The following is a 10,621-nucleotide window of genomic DNA, read 5'->3' on the forward strand; positions in this document are numbered from 1 at the left end:
TCAAATGCATGTAGCTTACCAATAGTAGCATCTAAAGAAACTGGCATATTAGGTATAGACCTCAATTCATTGATTGCAGAGACTCGGATTGCATAAGCTAGTAGAAGGGTTCTTAACAACTTACTTGTTATATCCTTTTCTTCAATAGTTCCACCTACTTCTTTGATTTGATTGACAATCTCCTTTAGTCTTGTACTATACTGGGTTATATTCTCACCTTCATTCATCCTCATAGATTCAAGTTGTCCTCTTAGACTATCCACTTTTACTCTTTGAACATGTTCATCTCCTCCATACACAGATATGAGCTTGTCCCACATTGCCTCTGCATCATTGCAGCCTTCTAGATCATTAAACTCTGAATCGGTCAATGCAGATGTTATTTCAATCATTGCTTGGATATGTTCTTGCTTTGCCTTTATTTCTTCCATTGTCAATGGATAGGTGCTCGGTGTGATGAAATCATTCTTCAGATAATATACAACATATTCTCCAACTCCTGATAGGTGCAGCTTCATCCTTTTCTGCCATGTAGAGAAACTTGACTTGTTCAGCTTCGGTTTATCCCTCTTATACATCTTTGGATCTTTTCCACAAGTACCTTTAAACTTTTCCTTCCAGAGTCCAAAGCTCTGATACCAATTGATAGTTCTGATACTTAAAGATAAGCACAGATGCCAAGCTAATAAGATGAGAGGGGGGGGTGAATCATACAAACTTAATCTTCCATAAAAACATCAGATTCAACCTCGGTAACATATACTTCAGTAATATAACCAGAATTGCTAAACATGCAAACTCAAAAGCATATAAACATCATAACACTCATAACATCAGATTTAATGTGGAAACCCAAATAGGGAAAAACCAATGTGGGATTTCGGACCCACTAAGAAATATACTCTTCTAGAGTATGCTCGGTTAAAAGCAAATCCTATTAAAGATTACAAACACATTGCTAGATGTGACCCGGTTAAGGGATTTCCCTCAGATCTGTTAGGATCTTCACCTTGTTAGAAGTGACCTTGTTAAAGGATTTCAAACACTCAATCGGAGTGTCACCTTGCTAAAGGGTTTTACAAATAAGACTGTTAAGTCCACTCGGTTAAGAGATTTTCTGTCATTTCACAAAATAATAGTAATAAAAATCTATCTGCAACTTCACATCTAAAATGCTAAAGCAAATTCTTATTTGCTCAATACAATATAGACATAGAACTAATCTTGTCCATCTGTTGGGCTCTATACTCTGTTATTCAAAACAGGTCTTCAAGCTTTTGTGCTCAGTAATCACTATGTAGCATCCTTGTGCATACACTTGCCCGCATACATTGTTTATCAACATTTCCCTATTTATAAACAATTCCCCAATCGCTTAATCTCCTTGATCACATTTACCATGATTAATCATAGCCATCAGATCTTCAAGCTTTGACCAGGTTCAATGTATCCTTAGATCTGAAAACATTTTACCCCACCTTGGAACTTGCATACATTTCTTGGAACTTGTGCTAGGGTATTGCGGTTCAATCTGAGTTGTAGATCTTCCTGCCGATTATCCTTTGCCATAGATTCTTTAACAAACTTCATTCACGACATACCAATCATTTAATCATAGCCAGCTCATCAGGTTCCTTCATTAAACAATGCTTTTATTCATTCAATGCATTCTGTTATTACTCAGTTGCAACTCGGTAAATACTAAACTTCACTCGGTAGTCATTCTGCCTTCATTAACCAATAGCGATAACCTTAGGGTTTACAGACTAGGTTCCTTAGGGTTTGCTGACTAGGTTCTTTGCTCGGTAACATAGTATAGTATTAACCTTTCAATAAATAACATATGTAGGATATCAAAACAATCTAATCATCATGATCTCATCATTGTCTAACTCGATAATAGTTGCCCATTGAATAACTTAATTCACCCCTTATCCATCATATTCTTTATGTGTCTTTTACCGACATCTTTATACTCATCAAATCATACTTCTCAAGATATGGCAACATCATACTGAATTAGAAAATCAATTTCTTGACATCAATGACAAAATAATAATATTAAGATAGTAAACATCCTTAATCAGTTTTATCCATAATCATCAACAACCTTCTCAATATCCTTATTGAAATGCCAACAATCTCTCCTTGTCTGTTATAATGCCAAATGCTAACACACTCCAGCCCAAAGAAATATCATTTGAATTTGATGTAATTTATTAGCCCACGGGGTCGAGGTGTGAAAAAGAGAGAGGAGGTAAACCAAAGTACTCTACAGGGAAGCTTTTAGAAGTTGAAGCTTTCTAGCACTACTAAGGGTCACACCTTTCCATCCAACTAACTTCCTCTAAAACTTTTCTTGAAATTCCACCCAGACCGAATTATCTACCTTGATAAGTAGACGAGAGGAGAGAGATCTTACAATTAAAGGGGAAAAAACATGAAGCTATGTCACACTTGGGGCTAACTAGGGGTAATTAATTCAGACTACCTCTCAGCCACGTGGCACGCCATGTCCCTAGCGTGGCACCTAAATGGCGCCAAGAGTTCAATTGAACTGAGTTTAGCCGAACTCAATTTGGTCAGACTATCGGCTACATTATCTTGATTCTGTGAGTGCTTGAGCTTAGAATTTTTCAAGAAAATTTAAAATAGTTTGACAGAACTCATTTCAGCCGAACTCAGTCTGGTCGAACTGAGTTCGACTGGACTCACCTATGTGGTAGGTGATGTGGCAGCCAACTATCCGGTCAGACTCACCTATGTGGCAGCCAAATCACCTATTTTGTTTGTATTTCTAAAAAATTTCACTTCTGCTCAATTTTTCTTTAGGTAGAATTTTTTTTACAAAAATCTAAAAATACCCTTTTTTAGAGTTCGAAGTCACGAATCTAGACATATATTTTATCTAGTATTTTTACTAATTTAAATATTTTTATTAATTAAACATTGCGATTAAGTTTTTTAAGTTAAAAAAGAAGCTGACTAGAAATTTATAAAAATATTAAATGATATTAAAAAAAAATTAAAAAAGATATTTTTCACTAGATGAGAGAATCTTCTCTAAATGGGTTCATTTTTTTTTTTATAATCATAAATTTAGTAGACAAAAGGTGATGCCGAATGAAAACTACCAAATTCAGTTATGTTGGACTTTAAAATATTATTACGAGAAAAACATACATCAATTTTTTATTTTTTATTTTTTAACACTGCATATATTTGTCCTCTATTTGGAAAATTAAAATTTAAAAAAAAAAAGTTTGTTTTCATTTTTTTTGGTGATGTTGACTAGAACCCCTGATGTTCAACATTTTTCAGCAATAAAAAATATGTCTTTGAATATATAAAAAAATGTCAAATATTTTTATTTTATTTTTTTTAAAATAATAAACATAAATTTCAATAATATTTCTATATTTGATTAGTTTACATCATTTTGAAATTCAATTTAGAAATGTCACTTTTATGCGGTTGAAGTTAAACAGGTTTAGTTGTGTTGGCCACTTCCTTTATAAAAGTGTGACACAACATTGTACTTTTACCCAAGGATATTCCTAATCCTATTTTGAAGATATTGATTAGTGTTCATAAAGTAGAGAGCACTTTTGTCGACATTGATTTTTGGACTAGAAGTAGTGGCATAGTCTGAGAGGATGGCCCTCCAACTCTTAGCTTCAATGATGGAAGCCCCCCTTAATAGAAGAGTATCATACACAAATTGTTAGTGAGAGATCACAAAGAGGGCCCAGGAAGGTTTAAAAACTTTAATGACACCATTTTGAAGAGCTATCACAAAGTTACTTCCCAACGCCTCTGCCATAAGAATGAAAAGATAGGGGGAGATAAGTTGTTTCTGCTCTTGTTGCCCATTACTCTAGTCTTCTATTGTTCCCTTACAACTGGATTATGTCTACTACTCCTAATAATCCTCTTCAATCTCAACTAGTTGTTCCTATTATTATTTCACCAGCTTCCTAGTTAGTTGTTGGTATGGTTCATGTTCATTCTATTATATTCCCATATGCTAACTTCCCTACTGTGGTTTTCTCTAATATTGTTGTTGGTTCTAGTGAGGTTGTTTTGACTAAAGGTCTTCCTTCATTCCAACCTAATTCAATTTGAGTTGTGTCCTTACATGGTGCTTTTGAAGGGGTTTGATATTTTCCTTCTCCGAAGTCTTTGTGTTTGGAAGGTAGCTCTAATTGGACAACTGTTCATAGAAGTAAAAAATGTGTAAAACTACACATGCTAGTTTCTAATACAAATCATTCCTAATTTTTGTTACCTTTGGGTAAAATTGGTCTCTTGATGTTGGTAACTTATTTGATTGGAATGTAGATTATAAAAAGAAGAAAGGTGTAAAGGTTCATAGGTACTTTAATTAGAGGCTTGATTAAGTAGACCAACATTGCACTATTACAAACCTAATAAGTTTTTTATTTATTCCGTTAATGTTTCTCAATTCTAAGAGGATAGAGTGATCTTATTTCCTTTTTATACTTTTCTTTTTGGTCATTTTGTTAAAGGCGAATAGGATTACATTAATTGCTTGTGTCAATAATGTTATAAACCTTAGTTATATTATACATTGGTTGCTCATCTTATAACTCTAGTTGAACCACAATGTGTAGACATTGTGGATGTGCAAATTCAAGAGAATTGGCTATGATTTGGACTTTGGTACTATATGGCCATATAGTGTTTATAAATATGGTCATTATTTAATTTTTAATGTGATAATCTTGATGATATCCATTATGATTTTGAGTCCATTTCATAATTTATTATGATATGCAAATTAGGGTCCCTAGAAAGGAATAAGAACCCACCCCTATAGGTTGTTTCAAGTCTTGGCATATTCATGGATGCTATAAGTAGTTCTCAAGAATGATAAAATAATGATGGACCAAGATAATTAGAAGCAAGGGAGGTCAAATACATATCAAAATGATTTACCTTTCATATTAGATTTACCAAAATACATATGCACTAAAATATAGTAAACATACCAATTCCCATTTATCAAACAAAATATAAAATCACTACTATAGATGTGGCATAAGTTGGTTGAATCATAGTACCTTGATTGAATTCTCCTCTTGCAAAATACAAAAAAAAAAATTGAAATAATATCTCTTGAAATGAGTTATGAGGATCTAGGAATATAGAGGAAGGTGACATGAGGAGTATTTTCTAGGATGAAGCATTAAATATATTGCAATGCATTTTTTTCTTGCTAATTGTGTGTTCTTTGCAATAGTTTCAAATAAGTATTCTATTGCTTGATGATATAAGAAGCATTCCATATTTATAAACAATTTTGGTCTAAACCCAAAATACTTGTGTGATGAAAGCAAATATGCTCCTAAGTTTTAAGGTAGATAATTTAGTTTATTTGAATTTCTTGTTTAGGTCTAATTCACTTTTGTTATTTAATTAGAATAAATTTGTTGTTTATTTTCATCTTTTATTTTCTTGAATTATTTTAACTATTTTGAATAAATACTTTTTCAAATGTAAATATTTTATTTATTTATTTAAGCTTATTATAAATAAATTAAATCTAAGTAAATGTATATAAGTCATTGAAACTATATCTTTGAAGTTATTTAAATTGATTCAAATAAATAATTTTTTTAGATAAGTTAAATAGTTGAATCCTTTCAAATTTGAATGTGTAATAAAATAACTAATCAACCATGCAAGACTAATTAACAAATAACATTAAACTATATTTTTTAAAGATATATTTAAAAATAAAGAAAACTAATTTATCTAATAAAAAATAAATTAATTAATGAAAAAAATTATTTTGATTTTTCTATTTGGTTTAATGTAAATCAATAATTAAGTAATTTAATTATGATCGATTCAATTTTAATTTGTAATTTTAATTTTTTTTTTAAACATAAAATAAAAGTGGAAGCATTATACCATATAATTTTATTTATACATTTACACAAATATAGATAAATGATCGATTCAATTATAAGTTGCAATTTAAATTATTTTTAAAAACATAAAATAAAAGTGAAAGCATTCTACCATATAATTCTATTTATCCATTAATACAAATAAATAGACAAACAATCCTTCATATGAAAACATTTCATTAACTATCAAAAGAATAATAATATATCTTTTTATTTTCTTCTTTTCTTTAATTCATTTATCATTCTATTGAAGGCATGTGTAATTCTTCTAAATCACTCTAAATAAATTAAAAGATTCAAATAATATATATTTTGGAAAATTTCTAAGAGGTTGATATTGTATCTTTATCTTCACATATAAATTGAATATTATATTTTATGTTTAAAGACAAGTATACTTATGTGCTTTATTTCATAGTCATCATTGAACCATTCATATGAATTCATTTAGATTTTGGTCACTTATGACTCCCACCTTTTCTCACTTGTAATTTTATTGCAACTTAGTACATTTCTGTAATGATATATTATGTCTTATTATTTAAATATTTTTTAGACGCTAATTCATATTTAGTTTGTTTTTTTTTTGAATAATTTATAATATGAAAATTTTAAGGTACATTCATCATTAGAAATTTTTGGTTAGAATTCTAAGAAGATAAATATTTACATCAACATTGTTATCTAAGGCTTTGCATTGTTTGCTTGTTGCTTACTAGTATTTGTTAAGGTTATAAAATCAATTATCAAATATTAAATAGGGTTGACTCGGGAGAGCTTGAACCTAGTGATCCAATAATTTTCCTAAGGTACTTTTAAATAGCACTAGACCTTAACAATTAATGAGTAAATATTATAATGAATAAAATGATATAAATCTACACTTCTCACAATAAAGACCATGCGTCGAAGATCATATCTAAGTGATATAAAATTATACTAGAGAAATAAATTCACCCACAAATATCCACAAGCATGCATAAAATAATAGATAGCGAGCACATTAAATTCATCAATTTTTTTATTCTATGATGACTAAGTTCTGCATGACATCAAGGCAATAGTCAACATGATTGCAAGAGCTAATTTTACATATTCTTGTGTATTCAAATGTATCATATAAAAATTACTAAAATATGATAAAATTACTTTAATATCAATTTGATGAAATGATTAGAGGCCTAAGAGTGTGTGGAACAATAACAACAAAATATTAAATATCATTGTATTAAGACAATAAAGCATCCACACTAGAAAATATGTAGTAAAAGATAAATTATACTAACCAAAATTTTGTAGCATGAAGATACTCTTCTTTTTTTAATTGTCACATGTTGTGCTACAAGGATGTGTGTGTGCACGCGCATATGAATTTTTTTTTGTGTGTGTATGTGTATGTGTATGTATGTGTGTGCATTCGTACATGCATATTATATACATACCAACACATATACATATATACACACATATATGTGTATATATTTATATATAGATACATATATAAATACACATATATATACATATAGGTGTGTGCATGTGCATGTATATATACATGCATACATACATATATATGTGTATACACACACATATATACACACATATCTATATGTATATATGCATACACATATCTATATGCATATATATACATATATGCATGTACATATACATATACATATATATGTATCAATCATTTGTATTGAACATTTGTTTTACAATATGAATACATTTGTGAGTGTATTTATCAATTAATTAGAATTAGAATATTTTAGATATAAATTAAATAATAAATATTGTAAAATAAACATTTAGATAAACAGTACAAATATGATATGAATATCTCCACTCTAAAATTTTATTCTTGATTTGCTTTTGAGATTTCTAACTTTGACTTGACTACATGACATATAATGCACTCTTAATTTTTATCTTCAAACCTTTCACTTGACTTGCACTCCAAAACTCTAATTTGACTTGACTAGCATGCCAAAACTCTAATTTTGACTTGACTACATAGCATATGGTATTTGACAGGAAACAATATATTTGACAGGAAACTTGTGCTACATTAGTTTGTATTTAAATGAACACTCTATACTAACCTACCAATTAGTAGCAATTTCATAATGGTATCAATTCCTATTATATCAGTTTCGAAGATGATTAATAATCAACTAATACTATTTAGGCTCCAGGGTATTTCAATGTGCTGAGCAGTTGGCATAAAATAGGCAAATATATCTAGTATACAAATGCCACTCGTCTAAGAGAATTCAATGCAGAAAATATGTCCAGATCCCACCATACAATATCTCACTCGATTGTAAATAGCTTTTTTCCTGCAAATTAATATCTCACATGGGATGGTTTCCATTCGCGAGGATCATTAAAAAAAATAAACAAATGATCAGAAAATTTTGATTTAGAATATGACTTTAAGACTCTTATAAATTAAGAGAGAGATTGCGGAGTATAACTAGAACTCTAATTCCCAACGTTCTCACTGATGTCAACTCTTCCTGTACTGTCTCAATGATGGCAACATAAGTAGTCAGCCTACGACCAGAATGCATTGAACATTTTATTTAATTCACACATCATCATCATGGTTGGTAAAGCTTGTAATCTTAGACTTTGTGTTCGTTTGAATATCTAGATACATGTGAATTATACAAGCTTAAACAAAGTCCTTTGTGGTTAATGTATCTGCTCTTTAATTTGCAAGGGAAAGTACAAAGTTGAGGGGCACCACGCCGCCCCCTACAGAGTTTTAAAAGGCTTTTGTTATTTTACACGTTGAGATACTATTGATTGTAAAGTTAAAATCACAAACTTGCCCACTATTTAAGTTGTAATGTTTATAAAGAGGAGAATTTGAACACTGTTTCCTATGGTTGGAAGATGAGATAAACAAAATGGGTAGCAAGATTAATTTATTTGGACGAGAGATTTTTTTAATGGTGATCCCATGGATTTAATTCATATGTTACACGCCTTTTGATTTTCATGTGGAGCGTTTTGTCTTTGATACTTGTGATGTACAGCTTTGAGATCTTTCTCATTCTCATTTGTTTTTTAAATCTGAAGAAGTAAAACACGTCACTCAAGTTAACAGTCGCAGAGAGCATCGCTCGTGTGTAGAAATAATTACTTTCGATAAAAATATAGTTGGTAAAGCTTGGAAATAAGTTATTTTCTCAGGACAGTATTTTAATTTTTAACTATGACATGCTATCCCCCATATAATATCAATATGCAAATCTGACTGGATGCTAAATATTAATATGCAAATCTGATTTCTATAAAAAAAAAAATTGAGAAATATTAGTCTAACAAAGGAAGTCTGTTTTACAGCTGCGTCAGACCCCATCACTTCCACTGTTAAAAGCTATTTTGGATTTTTTTGTTATGTTTTTAGGAAAGACTCCAAGAAAAAGCTGTACTTTACTGATAAAGTTGAAGTGTTATGTTATGAATGACAAGATGATAGTACCTCATTCAGTAGGTCATTTCTTTGTCTCTATGGTGCGTGGTTGGTTGTCTGATTTTTTCGCTGTCTTGCTATATATGATTCTATTCTGGTTGTCTGTCAGTTTTGTTTGTGTTTTGGGTTTGATTTTTTGATAGGCATGCTGTCGTTCACCTTTCAGATGTCTCTAATAGTTGCTGTTTAACAGACATGTAAAGATTCCTGTCTATCCCACTTTAATCAATTAGAACAAAGAAAGTCTATATATCTTTATATGCAAATATTTGTATATATAATAACAGAACAAATAAATACAAAGAGAAAATATATATGTAATAAATATATATTAAGATGAGAATTTTATTATGATTTTACAAGGTGTGAGATTTAGTATGAAATGGTTTCCTTAATCATTTGATAAGGTAGTATATAAATGAGATGTAGGGGATTAATATTTATTATTTACAATGTTATCGAAGGTGACAGATGTAGAAATCATATAAATAGAAATGAAGAAATATTCAAAATTAATGAGTGAAATTATGATCTAAAAATAAAATTTTGGTAATAGAAAAATATAATAATTTTATTTAAATAAATCAATATCAAAAGACATATCTTTGTCTATTATGTGTTTGGTTTGAAATGAAAATTAAATGATATAATGAAAAAAATATATTTTGAAATGTAATTTGTTGTATTTTTAAAAGAACTCATTGACAAATAATAGATTGTTTCTATTTAAGATATAAAATGAATTACTTATTATTTAAAAATCTATTTTACAGAATCATGGATGTGACATTTGATATTCAATTATTCAATTTTCGACAGACTAAATCTATTGTATAAAAAGAGTATGAAAAATGATTGCTTATGATAAAGCAGAGTATATTTTATAAAATTAACATAGATAATCATTTGTATTTAAAAAATTATTAAGAGAAATAGCTCCCCTCTAGTTGATACGTTCATATTTTTATGGAATAATAATAATAATTTCAACTAGAAATATATATATATTTTATATTGAATATAGAGAAAAAATCAAGAGTACATATCCTAGAATATCACTGACTAAACAGCCTCAAAAAATCATGCTAGCATATTGGACTGTTTGTATGTTGATCCTACTGGATTCCTAACTAAGAAGGACTGACTAATAATATATATCTGACTAGATACATAATTGTGCACAATATGTAAAATGACTGTCTAT

This window comes from Cryptomeria japonica, chromosome 10 (assembly GCF_030272615.1).
Source record: "Cryptomeria japonica chromosome 10, Sugi_1.0, whole genome shotgun sequence".
NCBI classification, from domain to species: Eukaryota; Viridiplantae; Streptophyta; class Pinopsida; order Cupressales; family Cupressaceae; genus Cryptomeria; species Cryptomeria japonica.